General features: G+C 40.0%; 1 gene segment (V, D, J or C); it reads left to right on the top strand.

The window, feature by feature from the left end:
* LOC148815891 (Ig kappa chain V-III region MOPC 321-like) overlaps positions 1 to 26,107 on the top strand; it is a 736,297-nt gene that overhangs the window by 318,029 nt on the left and 392,161 nt on the right.

The following is a 26,107-nucleotide window of genomic DNA, read 5'->3' as shown; positions in this document are numbered from 1 at the left end:
GGCTGGTCTCGGTACTTTAAAGAAAACATACACACCAGTATTCCATTTCTCCCTAAACATTTTAAGCATCGAAGTCTTTAACTAACGTGATACAGGAGTCAACAAGCATACTTTTAGAATTTGATTAAAAGGGAATATAATATTGGAATCGCGTATCTAAAGAAATTAATAATGATATAATTATATTCATGTACCGCAACACAAGAATAGTACACGCTGTACATTGTCTGTTGATAATGTTTCTGTAGTGCTTTTTCAGCACTCTGCATGTGACCTTGCCGGTGACGCTGTGGGTTTGGTTCCTAACTCCCACATCACATGCTCTGTGTTTGAATCCTGCTGGAGCCATGACTTTTTTTTAACAAACATTTCTTTGAAAAAATAAAAAGTTTCCCTGGCTCAGAGATTAAATAAAACCTCACTCGCACCAAACAAATTTATATTTCTAAATATCACAACATGATCGAATTTAAGTCATTTTAATAACAATGAATAGTCACCTAGGCGTTACAATATAAACATTTATATTGATTTAAATCGCGTTTTGATTTAAATCGCAAACGCGGGTTTAAATATATGTGTTTTTTGATTCACAATCAGACAAATGCAACATAAATTGATATCTTTGTCTTCTAAGCATCTTAATAAACTTTCAGCATAGCTTTCTCCCCGTTTAGATTTATTTTTCTTGGGATCTTGGGATCAAACGTGGAAAGATTAGATTGTAATTGTTTTTATTTTTAAAATTCATTTTAGAAAAGTGTAATCTATACTAAAAAGCTGTACACCACCAGCTATAAAGAGAAAGAGAGAGAGAGAGAGCACAGCCAGGAGAGACAGGCATTGCGTATCTAAGGAAATAGCAGTATAACCTTGTTCATGCACAAACAGTGGCATTAATTTGGGTGTCTCCTTTTGCCAGAAAGCTCTAAATTGCATTTTGAGTGCGGTTTTTGACTTTTTTTAAATTGCAACCCATAAATAAAGCTGATACTTTTTAGACTTCTAATTATTTTAAACTGTTTTACAGCAGCACAATGCACAATGCAAACGTAAATTGCAAAAATGCACTTGGAATCTGTCCAAGCCCTACTTTGTCAGGCATTTTCTTTTACTGTAACGGACATAAAAACTCCCTTGCTTTTAACAGAGTGTTTCATAATTTCTAACTACGAAAATTATTTAAACTGCGACACTTATCATTCAACCAGAGCTCGAAATATCACAAGGATCCTCAAGAGCACAGCAAAGACTATATTAAAAGTATATTAGTGACATACTTTAGATCTTTTTTCTGAACCGGGGAAAATCTGATCATGTTTCTCTATAACAATAATAAAATACATTATTTTACATATCACCTTTATGTGATATCACCTTAAAGACAGCACATACAAGGGTTAATTGCACAATGGACCGCGCAAAGAAATTTAAAATTGTCTTCTTTAGGTGTGAGGGCAGGAGTGGATCGCAGCAGGCATAAACAGCAAATTAGGAAAACAAAGAACAGGACAGGTGAGACGTGTATCCAGGGAGCGAGTGATCAGAAAAAGAAACAGCTGTTACGCCCAGGTTTTACACACTCTCTCTCTCTAATCTAAGTGGTGAGAAAGCTGTGCTCAATGATATTTAAGGGACTTAAAAGTAAAAGGAGATGCTTCATATTGCTTGACTAATTTTAAGAACTAAGTTATAAATGCAGACGCTCTCTCTTAATATCTAATATCTTTTAGATTTTTATAGAGAAAAAGAGGCTGTACAGTATGCGTTAAAATATAAACATTTACTGTCAACCTTTAAATCAACAATTGATTTAAAGACGATCTGTCAAAGCGCAATGAAACTTATTACTCGATTCTTATGGACTCCCAGTCCCGTCAGGGATTAAAAAATAACATGGATTTGCGTATCTAAAGAAATAAAAGTATACAGTAACTATATAACAGTAACTCCACATTCCCAAATAGACCTAATTTCCATAGCCCTTATCCAAAGCCAATACCCCTCCCCTGTTCTCTCTCTCTGCTGGCGTTTGTAATCGTTTTGATTTTTAAATAAATTTTAGCAAAGTCATGTATTTTAAAAATCTTTAGATTTCTTTATTTATGTCATTATTTAGTGGTTTCATTAGTGACAAAGGCTAAACTTTCTTGGAAAAATGTATTTTATGTAAACCATGTTTGCTATTAATTCATTTAGGGCTAGAATATGTTCATTGTCTTCCAATGAAAGAAGGGTTCCTTTCGTCGGGTTGACATTAGACATTAGAAGCTTGTCACGCCCGGACTGTTACACCAATGCATTAGCATGTTAAAGCGATTTCATTGAGGAGCCTAGCTTTTTTTAAATAGTAAGTACTGTACTTCCTTGGTTTTGGAGGGGGGAGGTGTCTTTCGCTGGAAATCTCGCCCCCTTCTACTTTGAAAATACCTGTGAAACCGGTTTAATTCGTCACAGCCAGCACTCCCGCTGGCGGCCCACGTGTTATGCTCTTCCTTAATGTCTAAGCCGGAACACATCATTATATCTCATTTTGTATTTCTTTAAAAAAAATCGTTTGCCCAGTCTAACAGTATTGTTGTTATTGTTTTTATCCTGTAAAGTGTTTTGAGGTGCCAGCTTTAAAGGCGCCATATACAATAAAGTTCATTATTATTACTATTGTTAATTTGCTGGACAGAGAGGTGAACATTATTACGCAGAAGACAAAGATAGCGATTTACGTTGCATTGTGCACTGTGCTGCTGTAATACAGTTTTAAATAATTAAAAGTCTAAACAGTATCAGCCTTATTTATGGGTTTTAAATAAAGGCGATTTAAACACGATTTAAATCAATATAAATGTTTATATTGTAACACCTAGGTGACTATTCATTGTTATTAAAATGACTTAAATTCGATCATGTTGTGATATTTAGAAATATAAATTTGTTTGGTGCGAGTGAAGTTTTATTTAATCTCTGAGCCAGGGAAAAATTTTATTTTTTTAAAGAAATGTTTGTTAAAAAAGAGTCATGGCTCCAGCAGGATTCAAACACACAGCGTGTGACATGGGAGTCAGGAACCTAACTCACAGCACCACCAGCAAGGTCACATGCAGAGTGCTGAAAAAGCACTACAGAAACATTATCAACAGACAATGTACAGCGTGTACTATTCTTGTGTTGCAGTACATGAATATAATTATATCGTTATTAATTTCTTTAGATTCGCGATTCCATTTTATATTCCCTTTTAATCAAGTTCTAAAGGTATGCTTGTTGACTCCGGTATCACGTTAGTTAAAGACTTCGATGCTTAAAATGTTTAGGGAGAAATGGAATACTGGTGTGTATGTTTTCTTTAAAGTACCGAGACCAGCCATATACTGTATGTTTAAGTTCCAAAATTAATATCGTTTATGGCCTTCAAATGCGTTACAGTATGCTCCTATTCTTTTTATGTTCAGGTACTAAAATTTCCCTTCAGTGGTAAAATTCCATATAAATATTCAATACTTAAACGGGCACAGTAAAGACATTAAATATACATATATATACTGTATACAGTACAGTTTGCATACAGTAATATGTTCCTAAATCAATCTCTTTTATGAGCATGTGAAAGGCATGGTGAATCGATTCTCAAAAATTACTGTACTTTGTATGATTGGAAACAAATGCGTGATTGTGAAATGCTGTGGTGTTACTTTTACAAAGACGGTCAATGAAAAAAAAGAATGTGGACCAGGACAATACTTTGAGTTTACAGCTTGTCCAAGGTCATTCATTATTAATACTATTAGTAATATCTTCATTAAAGACTTTCATGGCGACAGCTCAAAAATGACAGGTTGAGCTTTATTAGCTCCACCTTGCGGAAATTCCGGATACTATTATTTTACTTGCAGTATTATAGGAGAATTTACGGTAACTCGCGGTAGACTGCGTAAAGCGCACCGCAAAATGATGCGGTATCGCCCGCTTGTTTTGAATGGCTGCATCTGTATGATAAAGATGGTAGGTTGTGTACTTTTGTCCAACTGAGCAATCTTGCTTTTATAAAATATACCGACTTTTTAATGTTTAATGATTAACATGCTGTAATACACAGTTGAAAATAATTAAAAGTCTAAAGAGTATACAACTTAAATTCTTAATTGGAAAAAGATTGTCCTTCAGCAGTGACGAGTTTGAAACCATGCGTTTTCTGGCAACAGCTCCAATGCTGTACATGAGAGGTTAAGCTTTATTAGCACCACCCGGCGGTTTTATAAGGTGATTCTGATTCTGATTCTGATTTATAAGGTGATACTGTTATCATAACTGAGGTATGATGTGTTTTGATGCGTTTTGACACGCCACGTCCACTGAGTTTTACTGCAGTGTGCCTCGCTCATTTAGAATGGCTGCATCTGTATGCATTTTTGTGGATGTACGTGTATGTGGGGCAGTGAGGTGGCTCTGGGGCTAAGGATTTGTGCCTGTGGCTGGAAGGTTGCAGATCCAAATCCCACGGCTGGCAGAGGAATCCTACTCCTTTGGTCTTCTGAGCAAGGCCCTTAATCCCAACTGCTCCAGTGGTGCCGTATAAATGGCTGACCCTGTGCTTAGGCTCCAAGCTTCTCTCCCTGTATGTGTCTGTGTTTCTCATGGAGACTAAGTTGGGGTTTGTGAAAAGACAAATCCCTAATAGAAGAAAATTGGCCAATAAAGTGAACTTAACTCTTTTCTTGCCTCCACAGAGCTCCTATGTCTCATGAATTTGTCACAGTAACCCATGTCATTAATTTGTAATAAACTGTCAGTTCTCTACAGCATTTTGACTAACCCTGTACATGCAAATGATCATATAAAGCTGAATACCACAAAGACAAACTCATAATGGTTTCCAATTATGCATCTTTTGTTAGTATTGCGTTCAACCTCTTTGTTTACTGAAACTCTTTCTTTACTGTTTTAATTTAGATAAGGATCAACTATAGTGATGTAAAAATCCCCCTATGATTCTATGGCTTTACTTATTAAGACATATCTGAACTTCACCAAGTCCTCACCAACTCCTACCAGTAGATATATCTAACCTCGCATGATAGATAGCACACACTTATTTTACTTTGTCATGATTTATTCAACAAAAAAATCCGACAACTTTCAGAAGCCTTGTGTAAAACAGTAAGCCTTACTGCTTCCATATCAGTTATGAAGGTAATTAGAATCTAAAGAAGTTCAAATGATTAGCTGATCATCAGGAATTGCTTCCTCCTGTTTTTCAAATAAAACAAATTGTCAGTTTGGTCCAGAGCGTTACTTGAGCCTGCTGGTTTCAAAAAGCAAAGAACGGGCTCTGCATAAAGCAGACCTTAGACTTAGTCAATGATTGTGGTGCTGATATTAAGAATGTGATAATAATTCCACTTAACCAGGCTGGGTTACATTTCTCGTGTAACATTTGAAGCATTTAACCTTATTGCAATTAAATGTCAGGAAAAGGATATTAAAACTCATCTCCTTAATCAACTACAGGTTTAACAAATGTAATTGGCAGCTCACATTGTGACAAGCCTGTTACAGGAGACCAGCTACCGTACTTAACTTTAGCACATTCACAGGTGCCATCTTGGAAACATACTGTAGATTAGCACTTTCAATAAGGAAAAGAGTACAAGTCTATCTGCTATCTTCTAGATTTCATGATTTAACATGTTCCGGTAAACTGAACAGTTGTACATTTGAGCAGAAATGGAAGGCCACTTAATGAGAAGGTTTTCATTCAGCATTGGAAAAATGTGTATTGATGTATGTACTTTTCTCTTCTATATCTAAAGCAATGAGGAGTGCCCCAGGGTTCTGTTCTTGGAATCTTCACTCTGTATCTCCTCCTTTTCATATCATCATCTACAAATAGCATTTATGTTTGTGGTCAAGTACACTGATGACACACGGTCCTTACAGCTGTAGTGTGCTCTCACGAGACACCAGTTCTGTAGGGTTTTGGGCATTTACAGGGACAATTATTAATTGTAGCCGTAAATCACAAAATGATTAATTTAATGGCTTTAGAATCCAACCTTGCAATATAACTCAAACAACGCACAAACACAGGTACTAATACACGAGGATACATTTATTAATACATAAAATATGCATATAAACCTAACAGATCTTATCGTGAGGGTTATCAGAATACAAGAGATATATATTCAGTCAGTCACAAAGAGTTACACATATCAAGAGGACATACGTTCGGTATATCATTCATGAACTTGGTTATAACTTCTACATTAGATACTCAAAACAAGTACAAACAGATGCAGCCATTCAAAACAAGCGGGGAATGCTGCAGTATAACACGGTGGGCGTGTCGCAGTACACCGGATCATACCGTATGCAAATTAGATTCTGTTAATAGTATCCAGAATCACCTTGTAAAACCGCCAGGTGGAGCTAATAAAGGCTAACCTCTCCTGTACAGCAGTTGAGCTGTCACCAGAAAACGTCGGTTTCGAATCCCGATCACTGCTGAGGGACAATCTTTAATCAATTAAGAATTTAAGTTGTATACTCTTTAGACTTTTAAATTTAAACAGTGTATTACAGCATGTTTATCATTAAACATTAAAAAGGCGGTATATTTTATAAAAGCAAGATTGTTCTGTTGGACAAAAGTACACAACCTACCACCTTTATCATAAATATTTTAATTAAGCAGGAATATTTTATGCATCAAAGTCTTTACCGAAGATATTACTAATAGTATTAATAATAAATGACCTTGGACAAGCTGTAAGCTCAAAGTATTACCCTGGTCCACATTCTTTGTGACCGTCTTTGTAAACGAAAAGAGTTTATTTTTTCATTGACAAAAAGTAACACCACAGCATTTAGTTGATCCGATCACGCATTCGTTTCCAATCATACAAAGTAATTCTTGAGAATCTCCGATTCACCATGCCTTTCACATGCTCATAAACGATATAATTCCGTGTCGCATTAACTAACCTCTTCAGTTTATTCCGCCAGACAATACACGAATATAATTATATCGTTATTAATTTGTTTAGATACGCAATTCCATATTATATTCCCTGTTAATCAAATTCTAAAAGTGTGCATTTGTTAGATAAAGTAAAGGAGATTGTCTGTTATAGTGGACATAAAAACAAGAGTTCGCTGGCATTATATCCTAGAAGACACAGACCGGCGCCAGACCGGGAGAATGCCCGCAGCGTAAAAGAAAATGCCTGATGAACTAGGTATTGGACAGTTTCAAGTGCTTGTACAATCAATGGAAATGTTCAAATAAATGTGCAAAAGAAATAAACAAAATAATCATTTATTTCTTTATCATATTGGCTAGCTAATGTCCTCTCTTTGCTAGTTAGTGGCTGTGTTTCTGCATTGGGTAGCAACGGGTGACTGTTCTCAGGCAGAAGATGCAAACAGCTTAATTTTTGTGTTAAATAATTTTTTTAAATTAAAATTCATTCTATACAGCAATCGCATATTTGGGTACCGTTTCATAAAACTTTAATGCTTAAAATATTTAGGGAGAAATGGAAGACTGGTGTGTATTTTTTCTTTAAACTACCAAGACCAGCCATACACAGTACAGTTTATGTACATACAGTAATGTTTATGTTCCTAAATTAATATCGTTTATGACCTTCAGATGCATTATGCTCCTCTTCTTTTTATGCTCAGCTACTAAAATTTCCCTTAAGTGGTAAAATTCCATATAAATATTCAAAACTAAGCGGATTAAAATGTGCACAGTAAAGACATTAAATGATTAAATCTTTTCACTACCAATCAATGCACCACGAGTGCCCCTGTCGGTCATTTTGGCCAGCCAATCACTTACAGCAGTGCCCTGCGGTGGCTTGTGGGTAGTTTACCGTACCGCGGTTTTGTACCGTGCATTTTGAATGGCTGCATCTGTAACTCTTAGGAATTAAATTGATAACAACTGGTTGGGATAACAATTGAATTCTCGAGCTGTAATGCAGTAAAGTTTAATACTCATCCAATCTTTGGGGAGTCAGATCTCCTGCGGGCACAAAGAAACAGTTGCAGGCTTGTTGCTGTCCAATCCGTCCATGTAGCCATTACAGGTGATTTGCTAAGGAGCTACAGGTTGGCTATTTAGCAGTCTTATTGCCTGGAGGTAGAAGCTGTTCCGTAGTCTGTTGGAATAGGACCAAATGCTTTGGTACCATTTACTGGACGGTAGGAGGGAAAACAGTTTGTGACTGGGATTACTGGGGTCCTCGAGAATGGACCTGGCCTTCTTCAGACATCTAGCTGAGTAGATCTCCTGGATGCTTGGTAGCTCACAGCTGGTGATAAGCTGCGCTGACTTCACCACCCTCTGCAATACTTTGCGATCTCAGGCGGAGCAGTTCCCATACCAGGCAGTGATGCAACCAGTCAGGATGGTCTCAATAATGCACCTGTAGAAGTTGGCCTAGATATGTGACGGCATGCCGAACTTCTTTAGCCTGCGGAGAAAGAACAGGCGCTGCCGTGCTGTCTTGACCACGGTGTTGGTGTGGTGGGTCCAGGTTAAATCCTCTGAAATGTTAACTCCCAGGAACTTATAGCTGCTGACCCTCTCCACTGCAGTCCCATTGATGTAAATAGGTGTGTGGTCTCCTCCCTGATGTTTCCTATAGTCCACAATCATCTCCTTAGTCTTACTGATGTTCAGAGAGAGGTTGTTCTCCTGGCACCATACTGCCAGGGTTTCAACCTCCTCCCTGTATGCAGACTCCTCACCATCTGTAATCAGGCCAATGACTGTTGTATCATCCGCAAACTTGATGATGGAGTTTGAGTTATGCCTGGTGACACAGTCATGGGTAAATAAGGAGTAGAGGACAGGGCTAAGCACGCAGCCTTGGGGGGCTCCAGTGTTTAGAGTCAGGGTAGAGGATATGTTGGTGCCCACCTTCACCACCTGCGGACCTTCCGTCAAGAAGTCCAGGATCCAATTACAGAGGGAGGTGTTCAGTCCCAGGTCCTGGAGCTTGATGACGAGTATTGATGGCACCATTGAATGCTGAGCTGTAATCAACAAACAGCATTATATATGTTCCTTTCTTATCCAGGTGTGAGAGGGCAGTATGGAGGGCAGTGGCAATAGCATCTTCTGTTGACCTGTTCTGGCGGTATGCAAATTGCAGTGGGTCTAGGGTGTCAGGCAATGATGTATGCTTTGACCAACCGCTCGAAGCACTTCATGATAACTGATGTGAGTGCAACAGGGCAGTAGTCATTTAGGCAGCTGACTCTGGATTTTTTAGGAACAGGGAAAATGCTGGTTTTCTTAAAGCAGGAAGGAACTATAAACTGAGCTAGAGAGAGATTAAAAATGTCCGAGAAGACATCTGCCAACTGGTCTGCACATGCCTTCAGAATGCAGCCAGGGATGGCATCAGGGCCAGGAGCCTTGCGTGGATTGGTCTTTTTAAAAACGTTACACACATCCGCTCTGGATATGATCAGTGGGTTTCCGTTTTGGATTTCTGGAATCTTCCTGACTGGATCTGCGTTGCTGACCTCAATCCGAGGGTATAATGAGTTTAGCTCATCAGGAAGAGAGGCATACTGTTGTGCGATATAGCTGGGTTGCGTTTTGTAGTCTGTAATGGTGCGTATACCACTCCACATGGTCCGTGCGTTGCAGCTGTGGTAATATGACTAATTTAACTCTGTAGTTGTATTTAGCTATTTTGGTAGCTTTCCTGAGGTCGTATCTGGATATTGTGTATTAGCGATGATTTTTGTTTTCTATATATATTACAATGTATTCAATGTTAAGTGATATTAATGTAAGTTTAGGACCTATTAGTGTTTTGTTCAGTTGAGTGGTACATACTACTACTACTCCTATTTCAATAATAAAAATTATTGTTTACACTTACATACAGTAGTGTTATATAATGCTTTTCTGGACACTCCACTCAAAGCGCTTTACAGGTAATGGGGACTCTCCTCCACCAGCAATGAGCAACCCCACCTGGATGATGTGATGGCAGCCATAGTGCGCTAGAACACTCACCACACATCAGCTATTAGTGGGGAAGAGAACAGAGTAATGAAGCCAATTCATAGATAGGGATTATTAGGAGGCCATGATCGGTAAGGGCCAATGGGAAATTTGGCCAGGACACCAGTGTTACACCCCTGCACTTTTTGAGAAAACACCCTGGGAATTTTAATGAGCACAGAGTCGGGACCTCGGTTTTACGTCTCACCTGAAGGGCAGCATCTTTTTACAGTATAGTGTCCCCGTCACTATACTGTGTCTTTAGGACCCACATAGACTGCAGGGTGAACACCCCCTGCTGGTCCCACTAACAGCTCTTCCAGCAGCAAACTTAGGTTTTTCCCAGGAGGTCTGTCACCCAGGTACTGACCAGGCTCACACCTGCTTAGCTTCATTGGGTTGCCAGTTGTGAGTTGCAGGGTAACAGGGCTGCTGTCACTTTTGAACTTTTTAAATTTGTTACAGAGAAAGATGTTACAGACTCCTGGTTGCAATCTGTAATTAGATTTTGGTGAGGAAAATTAGTTCAGTACATGTAACTATTATTCTAACATTGCTCAAAAACTCAGCAGCATCTGAAAAAGCATTAATAATGCTCTTTCTTTCTCCACTTTTATGAGTTTTATCAATGATCATACACCATGTGTCACCTGGAAACACACTGAAGACCACTACACAGGTCAAAGTAACGCTCACATTTTCATAGCCAACTTTACCACTGGCTATGCCAGGATGGAGTTTACAAGTTTTTAAACATTTTGCAAGGTCTTTACCATGACATAGACTCGGTTATCTTTGTCATCTTCCCCACAAGTGGAAGTGGAATCCGGTTAGTTGACCAGTAATTGACCAACGAAATCGATACTGGCGAACACATCACATAATTTGTTTCAACAGGGCCTAAGTGTATGGGTACAAGCTATCTGGAGGAAAAGCCTTTTTAAAGCTGAAAGGTATTATGCTCAATGTGAACAATTGAGAAAAAATTAACTTTCAGAGTCTGCGGGAACTGGTTTTTGACTTTGCCATTAACCATTAACCTGTATGATGAGGACAGGGAATTTAAACACATTTCTATTGAGCAGGGGATAGTGCATGTTAAAAAGGACCAGCTCATCGAGAACCAGACATTAAAGAAAATGCAGAAGGTGGTGTATGACAAGCCAGCGGTACAGGAAAATTTTACATCGCTTCCATATGGATATTAATACGATGGATATCAGGTTAAAGCACCCTTTTTTGTGCATTTTGTCCAGACCTTTGAATTGTGGTAAAAGTTATTTTTTTACATGACTTGTAAACCTGAAAACATTGCCTGGTGTTACAGCTGCTGGCAACCTCTTGCTTGTGGAATTGCTTGTGAAATTCCCACACATTAGTTTAAAGAAGTTGAAGAAACATCAAAATGTCAGAGTCCGGGTGTTGGTGAAAGAAGAGCTGTTTATCCGGATGCATACAGGAGATCAGCTTGCAGAAGCTAGTCTCTCCGAAAGATGTTGCTCAGTGCTTTTTATACAAAGTAACAGACAAGCTTCCTACTTTTGACATAGATTACCTAATCCCTAAAATGAATCATTAGTTTACAGTCAACCTCGCGTAGATGAAAACAACTTCTTATTAAGACTTTAGTTATTGCTAACATTCGCAAAACAAGACATTCAACTTCCCTTTTTACTACATGTAGGACATGAGCTGTACTTTTCCAGTGACCTATAGATGCCCCCTGGTATGTTTCCACTTGCCAGGGTTATAAGTGTCATGCCAGTACACCCAGTATGCTCTACTTCTCTCCTGTTTCTAGTTCCCTGTGATTATTCATGTCTTTCTGGTGTGTCTTGTTGTGTAGCCTATTTAAGACCTTACTGAGTGAATGAGAATACCTCTCCTGGCTCTTCTTTGATAAAATTCCACAACAGTTTCTATACGGCATTTCCTGAACAGAGTCCGGGCTAACCCCCGTCTCGCTGCTAAGCATAGGGTCTTTTTTGCTGTCCTGCCATTCCACAGTTCGTCCCTTCCAACGACTGTGATAATAAGCAGTTAGGAAGCTAAAAGACAAGCAGTTTGTTAGCTTTTATAAAATGTATAACATTCCTTCAGTCCCTCCTTTAGAACATATTTGTTTCCACACCACTATGTTATAAACAATGAGATTCTTGTCCTCCTCATGATTATATTGAATGGTATTGAATGATTATATACAGCTTAATGACAGTGAATACATAAAATAAAAAATGATTAGTAGTATTAGGTCATAAAGATATATTCTACCAGTGATCCTCTCCAGGCTCCAAACACAGACTCCAGCCACTTTCCCACTCCCCAGTCATTAAGATTATAGTCGTGATATTTTTGTCCAACATCATAGATGTGCTGTGCTAAGTCCATGAATTGTCTGGAATATAAGTACTACATACAACTGCTTATCACTCTAATAGAGGATGGACTAAAACTGTGATTATAGCGGGGAGCATATGGTTAGTTCCAATCTAATACATTTGAGGTACACTCAGACTAAAAGCAGAACTATTTACCCATGCCAATAAACCTAAATAATCACCTCTATCAAAGGGGATTACTCCTATACTCTTGTATAGCAATATAAACCCAATATAAGCTCTGATTATTATTTGTGGCTGATATGACAATACCAAGAAGGTATTGATTCCATATTCCCCATTTGAGTAACACTCCTTACCCTTAACATTCACACTGTCATCCCCCACCCCCCCAAGAAGCCTAACTGACACAGAAACGGTGACAACATATTTATTTTTGTTCACTCAGTCTCTGGTGCAGTAACTCGTGACAGTGCAAAGTGTAGATTCAGCGATCTCATCCTGTCACTCGGATGGCAGTCGGTAGTCAGTAGCACTTGATACAGTACCTCCTCAGGTATCCTCCTCAGCGGGGTTGCAACATTTGGCAGGGTATCTTCTTTACCCACACCCACTCGCAAGGTATCAAGTCGTGTCTTCCCTCTACTGGAGATCCACAAGCGTCAATCACCTGTTTACCAGCCCCGTGCACTGCTTCAATTAACAACCTACAATACTGCAATAGAGAATTAAATAGCAAATTCAACTATCCATTAGCCAAATTTGGCCCTCCAGGAAGTTTCGTTGGTTGGCACGTGATGATATCAAACAGGCTCAATTCCACAGTTCTGTTTGATCCAGCCCACAGGCTACACAGGAGACTGTAGGCAGAGCATCTATCCATGGTGTTCCTTTAGTCTGATGTCTTGTTGATCTTTCAGAGTTCTGTTCCTTAGTTCCATAGCCTGACACACCTTCCCTGTGAAGTGTGTCCCTTTTTCATAATACAAGCGGCAGGGCAGTCCCTACTGAGGGTTTATCTCCATCATTAAGTTTTTGGCAATCACAGAGGCCGTGGCCTCAACCCACTGGGAAAACAGATCCACCATCATTATTAGAGCCCAGGTTTCCCTTTACTTATCAGCAAGCTATAATAGCCAATTTGCCAGTGCATGCAAGGTCCCTCAGGAGCAGGCCTTTGGAGCTGTATCACCTACACCTTTGACAAGCATCACATCGAGATATCACATAGGTGATTACTACTCAAACCCGGTCCCCACGCCCACCCAGTTTTGGGAAAACTGGCACACTATTTGACTCACAACCGGGTGTCGACAGAATATATTTGTCGGGTTACAAAGGCATCAGAGACTTAGGACATGCTAGCCTTTCAGTGCTCTGATGTCACAATAATCCTTCAGCTCCTAGCCCGATTCCTTTCTTGAGCCAGGCCCACTTTTCCTCTTTGGGTGCCTCTGTCTGTATTTGCTGTTATTGTCTGCCTTGTACAGCGGGCCTAAGGCAAACCTCAGGTTCCTGTTTTTGCTGTTCTTCTTTTAACCCTGCATGTCTGGCTGCTGTGTCAGCAAAGGATTTGCCTTTAGCCACAGCTGAGTCCTCATTTAACAACTGCAGTCTGTTTTGGGAGGGCCAGAACCTCTAACAATTCTGCTACCAACCCAGCGTTTTTTTACTGGAATCCTTGTAGCTGTGAGAAAATCCCTGTTTCTCCACAATCTCCCAAAATCACGGTATACCCCAAATGCATACCGTGAATCCGTATAAATTGTAACAGTTTGACCATTTAGCATATTTACAAGTTTCAATTAAATCTTTTCATTCAATCTGCTGGTTCAACACCAGATTATTCACAGTTTATGCAGCCAGACAGGTAACCTGCACAACATATAAACATGGCCCCTTGGCCACCGCATTGAGGGGTCCTGAATAATAACCCACCGGGCGATGCCTACCTCCATGCTCCTGCACCAGCACAGCAGCTCACAACCCATTTCTTTCACTTACATACAGATTACATACAGATGATCCGTCTGAGAGAATCCAGCCCAGGGCCTGCAAGAAAGCTTGTTTCAAATAAATAAAAACGCTTTCTGCTGCAGGGGTCAAGGCAATTTTGTCTTTAGACTGCACTAACCCCCTTTTGCCAGTCGTCACTAGGCAAGTTCGTTCTGAGAAGGAATTCACCCTGACTTTATTATGTAGTTGCTAATATACTTTTTTTTTCCATCAGAAGATCCAGTACTTGGAGTAGCCCAGCCTTATGGATTCCCTCATCAGGTAAAACAATCACAATACCTCAGAGCTCTATTGAGGTATTTCACATAAATGCTGTCTCATACAGTAATTCCTTATAAATGCTGCAGGGCATCCCAGCCCAATAGGTCTGAGGTATCCCCTACCCACATCTGTTGTTGAAACTGTACATCTTTTCCCAAGCATATTGTGACAGCTTGTATCTCCTCCTTGGAAATTTTTTTACCTCCTATTTGCAGCACCCGCACTTTTGCATACATGCTTCGCGAGTTATTAAATGAAATCTGTCTCCGCTCTCCGTATTATCAGGAAAGCACAGTTGTACATTCTTGGCAACATCAGGTTTTAACCCACTCAAGTAAATTTGTTTCATTACTGTTTACATTCACTTCCTTTTCATCGGCTAACACCAAGGATACTGTCCATACATTTATAAACCTTTCTGTAAAATCTGAAACATCCTCACTTTCCTTCTGCTGACGTGCTGTTACTTTTCTCCAATCTGTTTTCGGTGGGTAATGCTCTTTCAAAAATCTCCACACTAATTCCCACCCTTCTCCCACATTCTCTCTTAAGGCGTTCTATTTCTTCTTTTTTTTTCTTTTTCTGCATATATAACTTTGTTTCATTTCAGTTAATTATTTGTGAAACTTCTGCCTTTGCGCCCGATTCTGTTTGATTGCTTCATCCTGGTTCTGTCCACGTTCCATCAGACAGACTATATTTCTTTTTCAGCTTTTCTTCTACATCTTTTAACTTCTTTTTCTCTGACACCCAGTCAGAAACCTCCATTAACTTGTCTTTACACCAACTCATCTTAAACCCTTAAGAAAAGGGCTTAACAGAGCTACTCCTCGATACACAAACCACAAAACACTGTACAAACCAGTGGAGTCCTGGCTTTACTGCGCAGCCCTATACCACCCAGGCAGGACCAAAGGTTTCTACCAGGGAGGCCACAACAGCATAAACCACAGAAATGTGGCTTTGCCCCGCACACCTGGAGCACAAACCGGTGGAGTCCCAGCTTTACTGTGCCCCGCAACACACTGCGCAAACCAGTGGAGTCCTTGCTTTACTGCACAGTCACACAGGTACCTCAAACAGACCCCTGTCTCCAACACCCAATTACTTGAGGTCCTCGCTACAGCTTTGAGAAAATCCCATTCAGTAGTGTGGAGAGGAGAAGGGACTTTTTAGAAATGAAGAATCCTTGCCTCATTTAATAATGGCGCCTAACTTTTTCTCTCCACCAACCAACGGGAGTTCCATTCTGCTAGTAGGTCCCTGCTCGCAGTGCCAATTAAAGAAACATTAAACTATCAGAGTCCGGGTGTTGGTAAAAGAAGAGCTGTTTATTTGGATGCATATGGGAGATCAGCACTCAGCGCTTTTTATACACAGTAACAGAAAAGCTTCCTACTTTTGACATAGATTACCTAATCCCTAAAACGAATCATTAGTTTTCAGTCAAGCTTGGGTAGATGAAAACAACTTCTTATTAAGACTTTCCTTATTGCTTACATTTGCAGAACAAGACATTCAACTTCCCTTTTTACTACATTTAAGACATGAGCTGCATTTTTCCACTGACCTATAGATGCCCCCTGGTATGTTTCCACTTGCCAGGGTTATAAACAGTTAGGAAGCTAAAAGACAAGCAGTTTGTTAGCTTTCATAAAATTTATAACAATCCTTCAAATGTGTACCGGAGTCATTTTCCAATGATCAGTTACTGCAACCCAATAAAGTACATTTGATTATTGTTGATGATTTGAGTCTGTGTGTGAAAATAATGAAATAGAAAAGTCTTTTACCAAATATGTACACCACAGAAACCTTAGCATTATGTATATTGTACAAAATGTGTTTGGTCAGGGTCAGAAAAGAAGAACCATAGCATTAAATACAAAGTACATGGTGCTGTTTAAAAGCCCTAGAGATAAACTACTTACTACATTGGCCTGTCAGGCCAAATTCTTTTCAGTTCAAGGACACTACTAAAAAACCTTTCGGTTACTTGCTGGTGGATTTAAATGCAGACACATCCTATGACTACCATTAGGAACAGGTATTTTTCCTACAGCGGCTTATGTATTAAAAAAATCTAAAAGCTGATGACTTCACTGCCACCGTCTCAGTTGAAAAACCACATTCCAGCCGTCGACAAGTCTTCACGCATTCGGAGAAACTTGACTGTCTTACAGTTTCTGACAAAAGCCAGCCCCAGTCAGCAGAAAGCTATTCTCTGTGGGGCTTCTGATGACCTTGTTCAGACAACCGTTGAAATCGCATTGAACACATTGAAAGGGAACATTCCACTAACTGCTAAACAGTTTAGGGTCCTGAAGAGAAAGCGAAAGCTAATAAAGACTATAGTGAAGCATACTGAAAAAATGTACCTTGTACCCCAGAAACAGCTTGATTGGCTCTGAAAGTGGCCTGGCAATGAGAGTGATGTGAGAAAAAATACAACACGCAGGCTGGATGATGAAATGAGAGACATTCTTCAAAACTCACATCTGACCGAGTATGAAAACGCAAAGTTGTATGTGCTGTCGAAACATTCTGCTCCACCATCACTTGTCAGGTAAATAGTAATTGCCGGCAATGAAGAATTCCAGAGGAGAGTTTTCTGCTAGGGCCGTGAGGGGTGGAACTTCTACGTAAAAGCTTTTCTTGATGCTTGTTTGTGTAGAGGCCAATTGAAAATGTCCAGATCTGACTTTGCGCATTCTACAGTACACATGCGCTGTGAACAAAAGTCATGTTTAAAATCTTGTCAGCTGAAACGAGTCACGGTCCTCTTCTTGGTTGTCCTACTGTATGTCTTTTGTGAGATGTCTGTCTTCTCTTAACATGTCTTTTAACAGGCTTTGGTGGCCCCTCACGATGAAATGATGACATCTGTCTTCTTCTCTTGACACCCCTTCTAATGTAAGCAAGACCTGATCCTTCCTGTTGTGGTGCTGTCACTTTAGACATGACAGTGCTTGTAACGTTGCTATCCACATCTATGGCGATGTTTTTAGCTGCCAATGGCATATGCGGCTTAGCAATTTCAAACCTGTATCAGAAAAGTACGGCTTTTCTAAATAGTGCTCTGAAAATATTGCTTATACCTGCACACTCAGGCTACTTAAAAACCAAAGTTCATCAAGACTGTAACTCCTTTGAAAATCTGTCCTCATGTTGCTAGGAAAAAGTTCTTTCTCTTCTTTCTTCACAATAAATTTCTTAATGAGTTTGAATTTCCCTCTGAAGACAGAACTGAGCTGGGTTAACTTGTTTGACTTGTCAGCTGCTTGTTCGGTGTTGGGAATTTCCTTGTGCAGAAAGAAGAGAGAGTCTTTTCCTACCATTGTTGAGTACAGTGGTAAAAGTGTACATGGATGGGAGACGTACTGGGAAAAACTAAGCTTACTGCTTGAAGAGGTGTTAGTAGGGCCAGCAAGGGGCATTCACCCTGTGGTCTATGTGGGTCACAATGCCCCAGTGTAGTGATGGGGACACTATACTGTAAAAAGACATCGTCCTTCAGATGAGATGTCAAACCGAGGTCCTGACTCTCTTTGGTTATTAAAAATCCCAGGGTGTTTCTTAAAAAGAGTAGGGGTGTAACTCTGGCGTCTTGGCCAAATTTCCACCCTGGCCTTTACCCATCATGGCCTCCTAATAATCCCAATCTATGAATTGGCTTAATCATTCTGGTCTTCTGAGAGCTGATGTGTGGTGAGCGTTCTGGTGCACTCTAGCTGCTTTCACATCATCCAGGTGGAGCTGCACATTGGTGGCACTGGAGTACCCATAAAAGCAGTATAGAAGTGCAAGCAATTATTATTATTAAATTAGACCATGATAAACCACTTTTAATCTGATGGAAAAGTTTTAGTGTTGAGAAAAAATGGAACTGCAGATGCTTCAAAGATTATCGCTTCATCCTTGGCTGTGAATGTATGACTGTCTGAAACTTCCTGATAATATGCAAGAATGAAAGTAGCAAAATAGTCAAAAAGTAGGCACTTGAAGTTCACTTTTTTGTTTCTGTTTCCATTACAGAGTCAAACAGATAATACTGCCCAGTATACTTAACATTTTGATATGTTACAGTGAAAGCCTCTTTATTCATCATATTTACTTAGTTCCAGAATTACCTGCTGAGCACAATTTGCAATATTTAATCTTTCTCATGTTCTAGATGATGTGTGTGATACATGTCTCACTATGTCTTCTAACTTTTTAAAAAAGAAATAAAAAATGAAATACAGATGCAGAACAAGCAGGCGATACCGAATTATTTTGCAGTGCGCTTGACGCAGTTTACCGCAAGTTACCGTATTAATACTGTAATTTCTTGCATAGTGCCGCATGATACCATGTGGTACCGCAAGTAAAATAATAGTATCTGGAAGTTCCGCAAGGTAGAGCTAATAAAGCTCAATCTCTCATGTCTGAGCTGTCACCATCAAAGTCTTTACCGAAGATATTACTAATAGTATTAATAATGAATGACCTTGGACAAGCTGTAAACTCAAAGTATTGCCCTGGTCCACATTCTTTTTTTCATTGACCGTCTTTGTAAAAGTAGCACCACAGCATTTTGCAATCACGCATTTGTTTCCAATCATGCAAAATACAGTAATTTTTGAGAATTTCTGATTCACCATGCCTTTCACATGCTCATAAAATATATTGATTTAGGAACATAAACATATTACTGCAAACTGTACTGTATACAGTATGTATATGTAAATTTAATGTCTTTACTGTGCCCGTTTAAGTATTGAATATTTATATGGAATTATACCACTGAAGGGAAATCTTAGTAGCTGAGCATAAAAAAAATAGGTTCAATTCCTGCTGTCCTGTGTGTGTGGAGTTTGCATGTTCTCTCTGGGTTCTCTGATTATTCTCCTTATGTGTGATATGATTTTCTCTCGCACTCCAAAACATACCGGTAGGTTAATTGGATTATGGGAAAACTTGCCCTGGTGTGTGTGTGTGTGTGTGTGTGTGTGTGTGTGTGTGTGTGTGTGTGTTTGTCTGTCCTGTGATGGACAGGCGCTATGTCCAGGGTGTATTCTGTTTTGTGTCCGTTGCTTGCTGGGATAGGCTCCAAATCCTCCATACAGGATAAAAAGATTAGAAAATGGATGGAAGTAAAAGGCAATGTGTGGATGGGACTATACAGTGTTAGAAACCCACTATGAGATCGCAGCATTTCAATGAGGATAAATTATTTTATAGTGCTGGCTTAAAGAAACAGCCTTTCCACCTCTCTTGCACATCAGTATCCATACCTAGTTAGTTATTTAAACAATTTGCCTCTTAATATAAACATCTTAAGATGCTGGCTCTGTGGATCAGCATCAGCTTTATTTGCCCATTCCTTCAATTCATGCGCATCCAACACACAGTTCAATGCTAGCAACTACACAAAATCTAAAATACAATCGTCATTTCAGTATCTACAGATGCAGCCATTCAAACTTCACGGTACAAACCCGTACCGCACGCAACTACCCACAAACCACCACGGCGTAACGCAGTACATGATTAGCTGGCCAAAATGACCGACAGGGACACGTGTGGCGCATTGGTCGTTGGTAAAAAGATTAAATCATTTAATCTCTTTACTGTGCACATTTTAATCCTCTTAGTATTGAATATTTATATGGAATTTTACAACTAAACTAAAGGAACTTTAGGAATATAAACAAATTATGTAAACTGTACTGTATCTGGCTGGTATTGGTAGTTTAAAGAAAAAATACACACCAGCATTCCATTTCTCCCTAAACATTTTAAGCATCAGTCTTACATGTGGTTATTTTGGAAACGCTTTTCTGTGCTCCTTCTGACAATATTACTGTACATTTATTTACTTTGTGAGAATAGTGATACTTTTAAGCTTTTCTGCGAGTACGCTCGTTATCGGAGTAAACAAAAGCATACTTTTAGAATTTGATTAATAGGGAATATAATATGGAATCGCAAATCTAAAGAAATGAATAACGATATAATTATATTCATGTACTGTAGCACAAACAGTAGTATAAGACTTTATACTGATATGTGTATGGTTGTTTCAGTACTTGATATGTCATTGTGTCTGTGGTGTGATGGTTTAAGTGACTTATGTATAAGCGTGAGGTTGGGTGTTCAAATCCAGCTATTGCCATGAGTTTTCTTTTAACAAATAAACATTTCTTTGAAATATTATGGGCACTATATTGACCTTTTTATATTTCTAAATATCACAACATGTTCGTACTGTATGTACACAGTGGTACCGCAGGGTGTAGGGCGCAAACCCATGTGAGCCCGAAAGCCCTACATCAATGTAACACATTTCCCCGGCGCTGCAGAAGCGTGTGAAGAATACAGATCACCAATTCAATCTCAGCCTTAGCCTGTCTCTGCCCCCGCTGCGATTAGAATATACACAAAGGATGGAAATCTTTAGAGTAGATGATCAGGTGTTTCGCAGACGTAAGCATAGTACGCAATTCAGGCTTTATGAACTCACACCTGGGATTCGATTAATTAAAAAAACGTATTTTTGTAAAAACTGCACCAGGTATTAGATCTTGTTTATATTAAAGTTATATCACTGGGCAGTGGTGGATGCTGCACTATTTTGGCAGTAACCTGCTAATCTGCTTAACAACTGTAGAAAACATGATTTAATTTCTGTACTGAATGCGTGTTAAATTTTAAAAATTAAAGTGTTTCAAATGTTTACCTAAGAAGTAGTGTAGTCTGCAAAGGAACAATAGGTTTATTCCGTGCTGAAAAGAGAAGAAAGAAAACGCAACGTTTCGGCTGTGAAGACTGACACAGCTTTGCGTTGTGAATCTCTTTTTCTAAGAAAACATTTGTCAGTCTGTCCGTGGGGGGAAGGGGGACTGTCTTTTACTGGATGGCTCGCCTATTATTCTTTGAAAATGAAAGAGGGAGGAAGAGTTGTAAAACAGGTTTTCTTTACAATTTATCCAGTGTGGCAATTTAACATACGCCTCAAGCCTTTGAAAGGCTTCTTTGAAAGACTAAAATAGCAAATATTATGGACATTTTATTGAGTTTCTTAGAATTTGAGTAATAGGGAATATAATATGAATTGCGTATCTAAAGAAATTAATAACGATATATATTTATATGTCCCTCTTCTGCACTATGTCTAGTCGTGGCTTTTTTCTGTTTACTTATTTCAAGTAACACCTGCTCCATTTCTAAAACTGCAAAAAAAGTGCATTTTTGTATTTTTTACACCTCTAGCACTTAAACGTCGTTAATTTTCTTTTGCCTTAATTTTTAAACTGAATTTTAGTTTTAGCCTTAAAAAGTTTAAGTTTTCACTATCTTTTGTTTCTTGTCCTACAACTGTTATTATTGATCACCGAATTATTGTACTTGACATGACTTCTTTCATTCACCCTTTTCTGAAAGTCTATGACAAGCAGTGCTAGTGCTGTCTCTGGTGCGATCTTTTGCAGCTGAAATTTCACTATTTTAAATGAATAAGAAATTAGATTGCTCATAAATCTAATCACTTATTCTACATAAACACAGTGTAATTGCTCTCTGAAAATGTTCTTTTTCTTGTTTGTTTTGGAGACCTTGACCAAAACTGATTTGAGATGTCAGAAAGGATTTATTTTCTTTGTGTATTTCTGTTGCAGAAAAAGTGTGCATTTCCTACATTGCTTCGTTTGTGGAGATTTTAACTTTATATTTATGGTCAAATTTCATCTATAAATCGTACATTAATTATTAGCAGTAAATGCTGATGTTTTGCTCCCTCTTACCACAAAAATATATTTGTATTGTAGCTGGGATGAACTTTTCTTCATACGTGTCTCTCCCTACTGCGATTCGAACACGGAACTGTTAAAGATGGCAAGAAATCAGGCACGCAGAAGGAGGAGGCAAATAAGAGTGGCTTAACAGACATACACAGTCGTGTAACTGACAGTTTGAAGTAGCCTATCGTCAAATTTCGCTATGTTGCTGATAGGTTAAGCTTTTGAAACTCAGCCCCAAAGGCATGTGACTGATTTTTCACCCTGTTTCGTTGGTTAAATGCAAGGATCACAAGCACCACCATGTTACCTGGGATGTGTAGTTTTTAATTCAGTTTGAACTGTACTATAACTTGAACTTTGAACTATAACTGTACGTACTGTCTTTGTATTTGGCCAGGGCTTTAAAGAGAGGGCGCGGCAAAAATTTTCGTCTCCGCTTTAAAGGTACCCTCCTCGTGGAAAAATTTGACCTCGAACGTTTGCCCCGCGTACCCAACAGTATAATGAGGGTTAATAGCTTTCAAGAGTTAACAATAATTTAGGGGACCATTCAAGTTATCCAGTTAGTTTGATTGTTTAGTTTAAACTTCTGCAACAGAAATAACACACAGTTGTAATGATGTTGAATGCAGTGAGGTGATAAGAGCTTTGAGGAACTCATGGTTTCTATTTCATTGACAATGATGACATTACATTACTACGCCAATGACATTATTTTCAGAAAAATAATGGAAAATAAAATTGTACAGTATAGCTACTACAATATATATAGATATTACATACAGGTTAGTGTTGGGGTTATCTCACCATTTGTACAATTTGTTTAGTTACTCCAATTGGAACATAGATATCATCTATATACAATGAATGTTATATATATAATTTATACATTATCTAATGTATCAGTTTTAAATGTAACTGATTATAAAATTTAGAATTTTAGTTTATCACAAATATCTTTTTGAACTTTTCTTATCAAGAATGAATAATATAAACTTATTTCAGATACTACTGTAAAAAATCAATAATAAATACTAAGTCCCAATCGAGTCCCTCGCAGCTGCACCGGTACAGGTCCTCAACGGCGTGCCTCGCATCCATGCAATGCTCAGCTCCCACCACCGCCACCTTGTCCCCCCCCCCGGGTGACTCAGGGGCAGGATCCGGCATGTTCGCCCCCCGGCTCGCGGGCCCGGTCCGCCCTGGCGACTACCTTCGCCACCGCTTTTTTTCCCGGCTCCAGCAAGCCCGCGTCCCTCGGCCTTCGCCGGGCCTGCCCTCCACCAGGTGAAGTCGCTCCCCCTGCCACACCAACTCCTGCTGGCCCAAGTCCAAACTGGTCCCCACTCGCTGCAGCAGGGTCAGCCCCAGGATGCAGTCCTCTTGGATGGGAGCAAGGTAGCAGGGGTGGCGCACCGTTGCTGCACTCAGACAGATGGCAAGCATCTGTTTCCCCCCGGACCACAGCACCTGTCCTCAGCCGCAGGCCAAGGCCTCCCATCCTGGGGGGTTGGTGCCCTTGCTGTTGGGGAGGACGCCGGGCCAGAGTAGGGTTAGCAGTCATAAGTCTCCCATGGCACTTCCCCACTGTAGCGACCAGGTCGTACCCACGCCGGTGGGTGTGGGCACAGCTGGCAGGCCCCTGTGGAAGGGCATCTTCTCTCTGTGGTATCTGTTGGACGGGAGTCGCTCCAGTTCCACAGGTGGGACCACTGCTGGGTAGCCCTTGCCATCTGATGCACCCAGGAGTTGCTCAGGCTCCGGGTGTTCGCTGCCCCTGGGTCCGTTCTCCTTCAGGGTTAATTTCTCTAGGTGCACTTCATCAGTAACATTGGTATCTAAGAGGTAGGGCTGAAGATCATGTTGGATGCAGTCACTCTGCAGACCAGTGAGGAATGTGTGCAAGAACATACTTTGGACTAGAGCAGGATCATACTTCAGGCCAGACTCAGCTTCTTGTGAAGCAAAGATAATTTGCTGTCTCAGATCAAGAGCAAAAATTAGAAAACTTTGTGGTGTCTCTTTACTATGTTGTGCTTCTGTGGTAAGCTGCTTGTACAATTCTGTTGTCCCCTTTTCTTGGTAATGACACTGAAGAATTTGTCTTAGCGTAGGTAAGGTCAAATCCATTAGCCCTCAAGATAACTGCGCAACTGGAGCCCAGGTGTGATGGCCCTAATTACAGCATCAATTATTTCCTCCTCTGGATAGCCCTTATTTAATCCACTTTCTATCTGGTGAGCAAGGCTGGAGAATGATAACCTGTCTTTCTGACCAGGTTCCTCAATCTGACCGGAAGTCTTAAAATTTTTGTGAGATTGATTGTCTCTGCACTGAGTACTGGGAGCTACCAGAATTCACGTCATTAGATAGTGGGCGGAGTTTTGTACCTGGGGGTACTGTAGGGTTAATGCTCACACTGGAGAGTAGTACCATTTTGTCTTGTTTTTCTCTTAGTGACACTTGTTGTGCATTTATTTCTTGTTCCAGTTTTTCTGTTTCTCCATTTATTTGCTGTTTCAGCGACAACAGTGGCAGGGGCAAGTAATTACTCACTCAATTTATCTTAAGCACTTAACAGTTCAGCCATGCCACGGTCCTCTAAGTCCTCTAATTCACCTCTTACAATGTGGGTACTGATCAGAGATAATAATAATAATAATAATTGCTTACACTTCTATAGTGCTTCTCTGAACACTCCATTCAAAGTGCTCTACAGGCAATGGGGATCCCCTCAACCATCACCAATGTGCAGCCCCACCTGGATGATGCAACGGCAGCTATAGTGCATCAGAAAGCTCACCCCACATCAGCTTTCAGTGGGGAGGAGAGCAGAGTAATGAAGCCCATTCATAGATGGGGATTATTAGGAAGCCAAGATTGGTAAGGGTCAATGGGAAATTTGGCCGGGACACCAAGGTTACACCCCTGCTCGTTTCATGAAACACCCTGGGATTTTTAATGACCACAGAGAGTCAGTTCCTTGCTTTTACATCTCATCCAAAGGATGGCGCCTGTTTACAGTTTAGTGTCCCCATCACTATACTGGGGCATTAGGACCCACATGGACCGCAGGGTGAGTGCCCCCTGCTGGCTCCGCTAACACCTCATCCAGGGGCAACCTTAGTTTTTCCCAGAAGGTCTCCCATCCAGGTACTGACCAGGCTCACACCTGTTTAGCTTCAGTGGGTTGCCAGTTGTGAGTTGCAGAGTGATATGGCTGCGGGTATGCTGCTGAGATCTGAGGGATAAGTGTGTTTTATTAGCTATGTTCTCTCCAGGAATACTAAGAAAGCGGATGAGCTCTATCAGCGTCTCTCTGAATAGTGTGCATAGTATTTCACCAACTTCCTCTTGAAGTTCTCGGAGTGCATACATTACTGCAGCAAGGGTGAACCGTGCTGTTGTGGCTGGGTGTTTACCTGGTGCTGACTGGATTCCTGCCTCTGGTAGTCATTGTACCTCAAGTGCATTCACTGCTCCACCAGCTCCATGCCTCATCTCCACCACTATCAACTACCTCACTATGATGCTGACCTGAATGATCACAAAGGTTGAGTTCTACTAGAGAGGATTCTGCCTGGCATGGTGATGGTCCGCCCTGCAGCCAATCCCAACGGTGCCTCCAAAATCGTAGTGTCCCTGAAGAGGGAAATGATTAAATAAATCACTCAAACTTG

This window comes from Atractosteus spatula, chromosome 24 (genome assembly GCF_055471065.1).
Source record: "Atractosteus spatula isolate fAtrSpa1 chromosome 24, fAtrSpa1.hap1, whole genome shotgun sequence".
Taxonomy (NCBI): domain Eukaryota; kingdom Metazoa; phylum Chordata; class Actinopteri; order Semionotiformes; family Lepisosteidae; genus Atractosteus; species Atractosteus spatula.
Note: the sequence above shows the minus strand (reverse complement) of the source record. Positions and strands in the feature narration are given on the sequence as shown.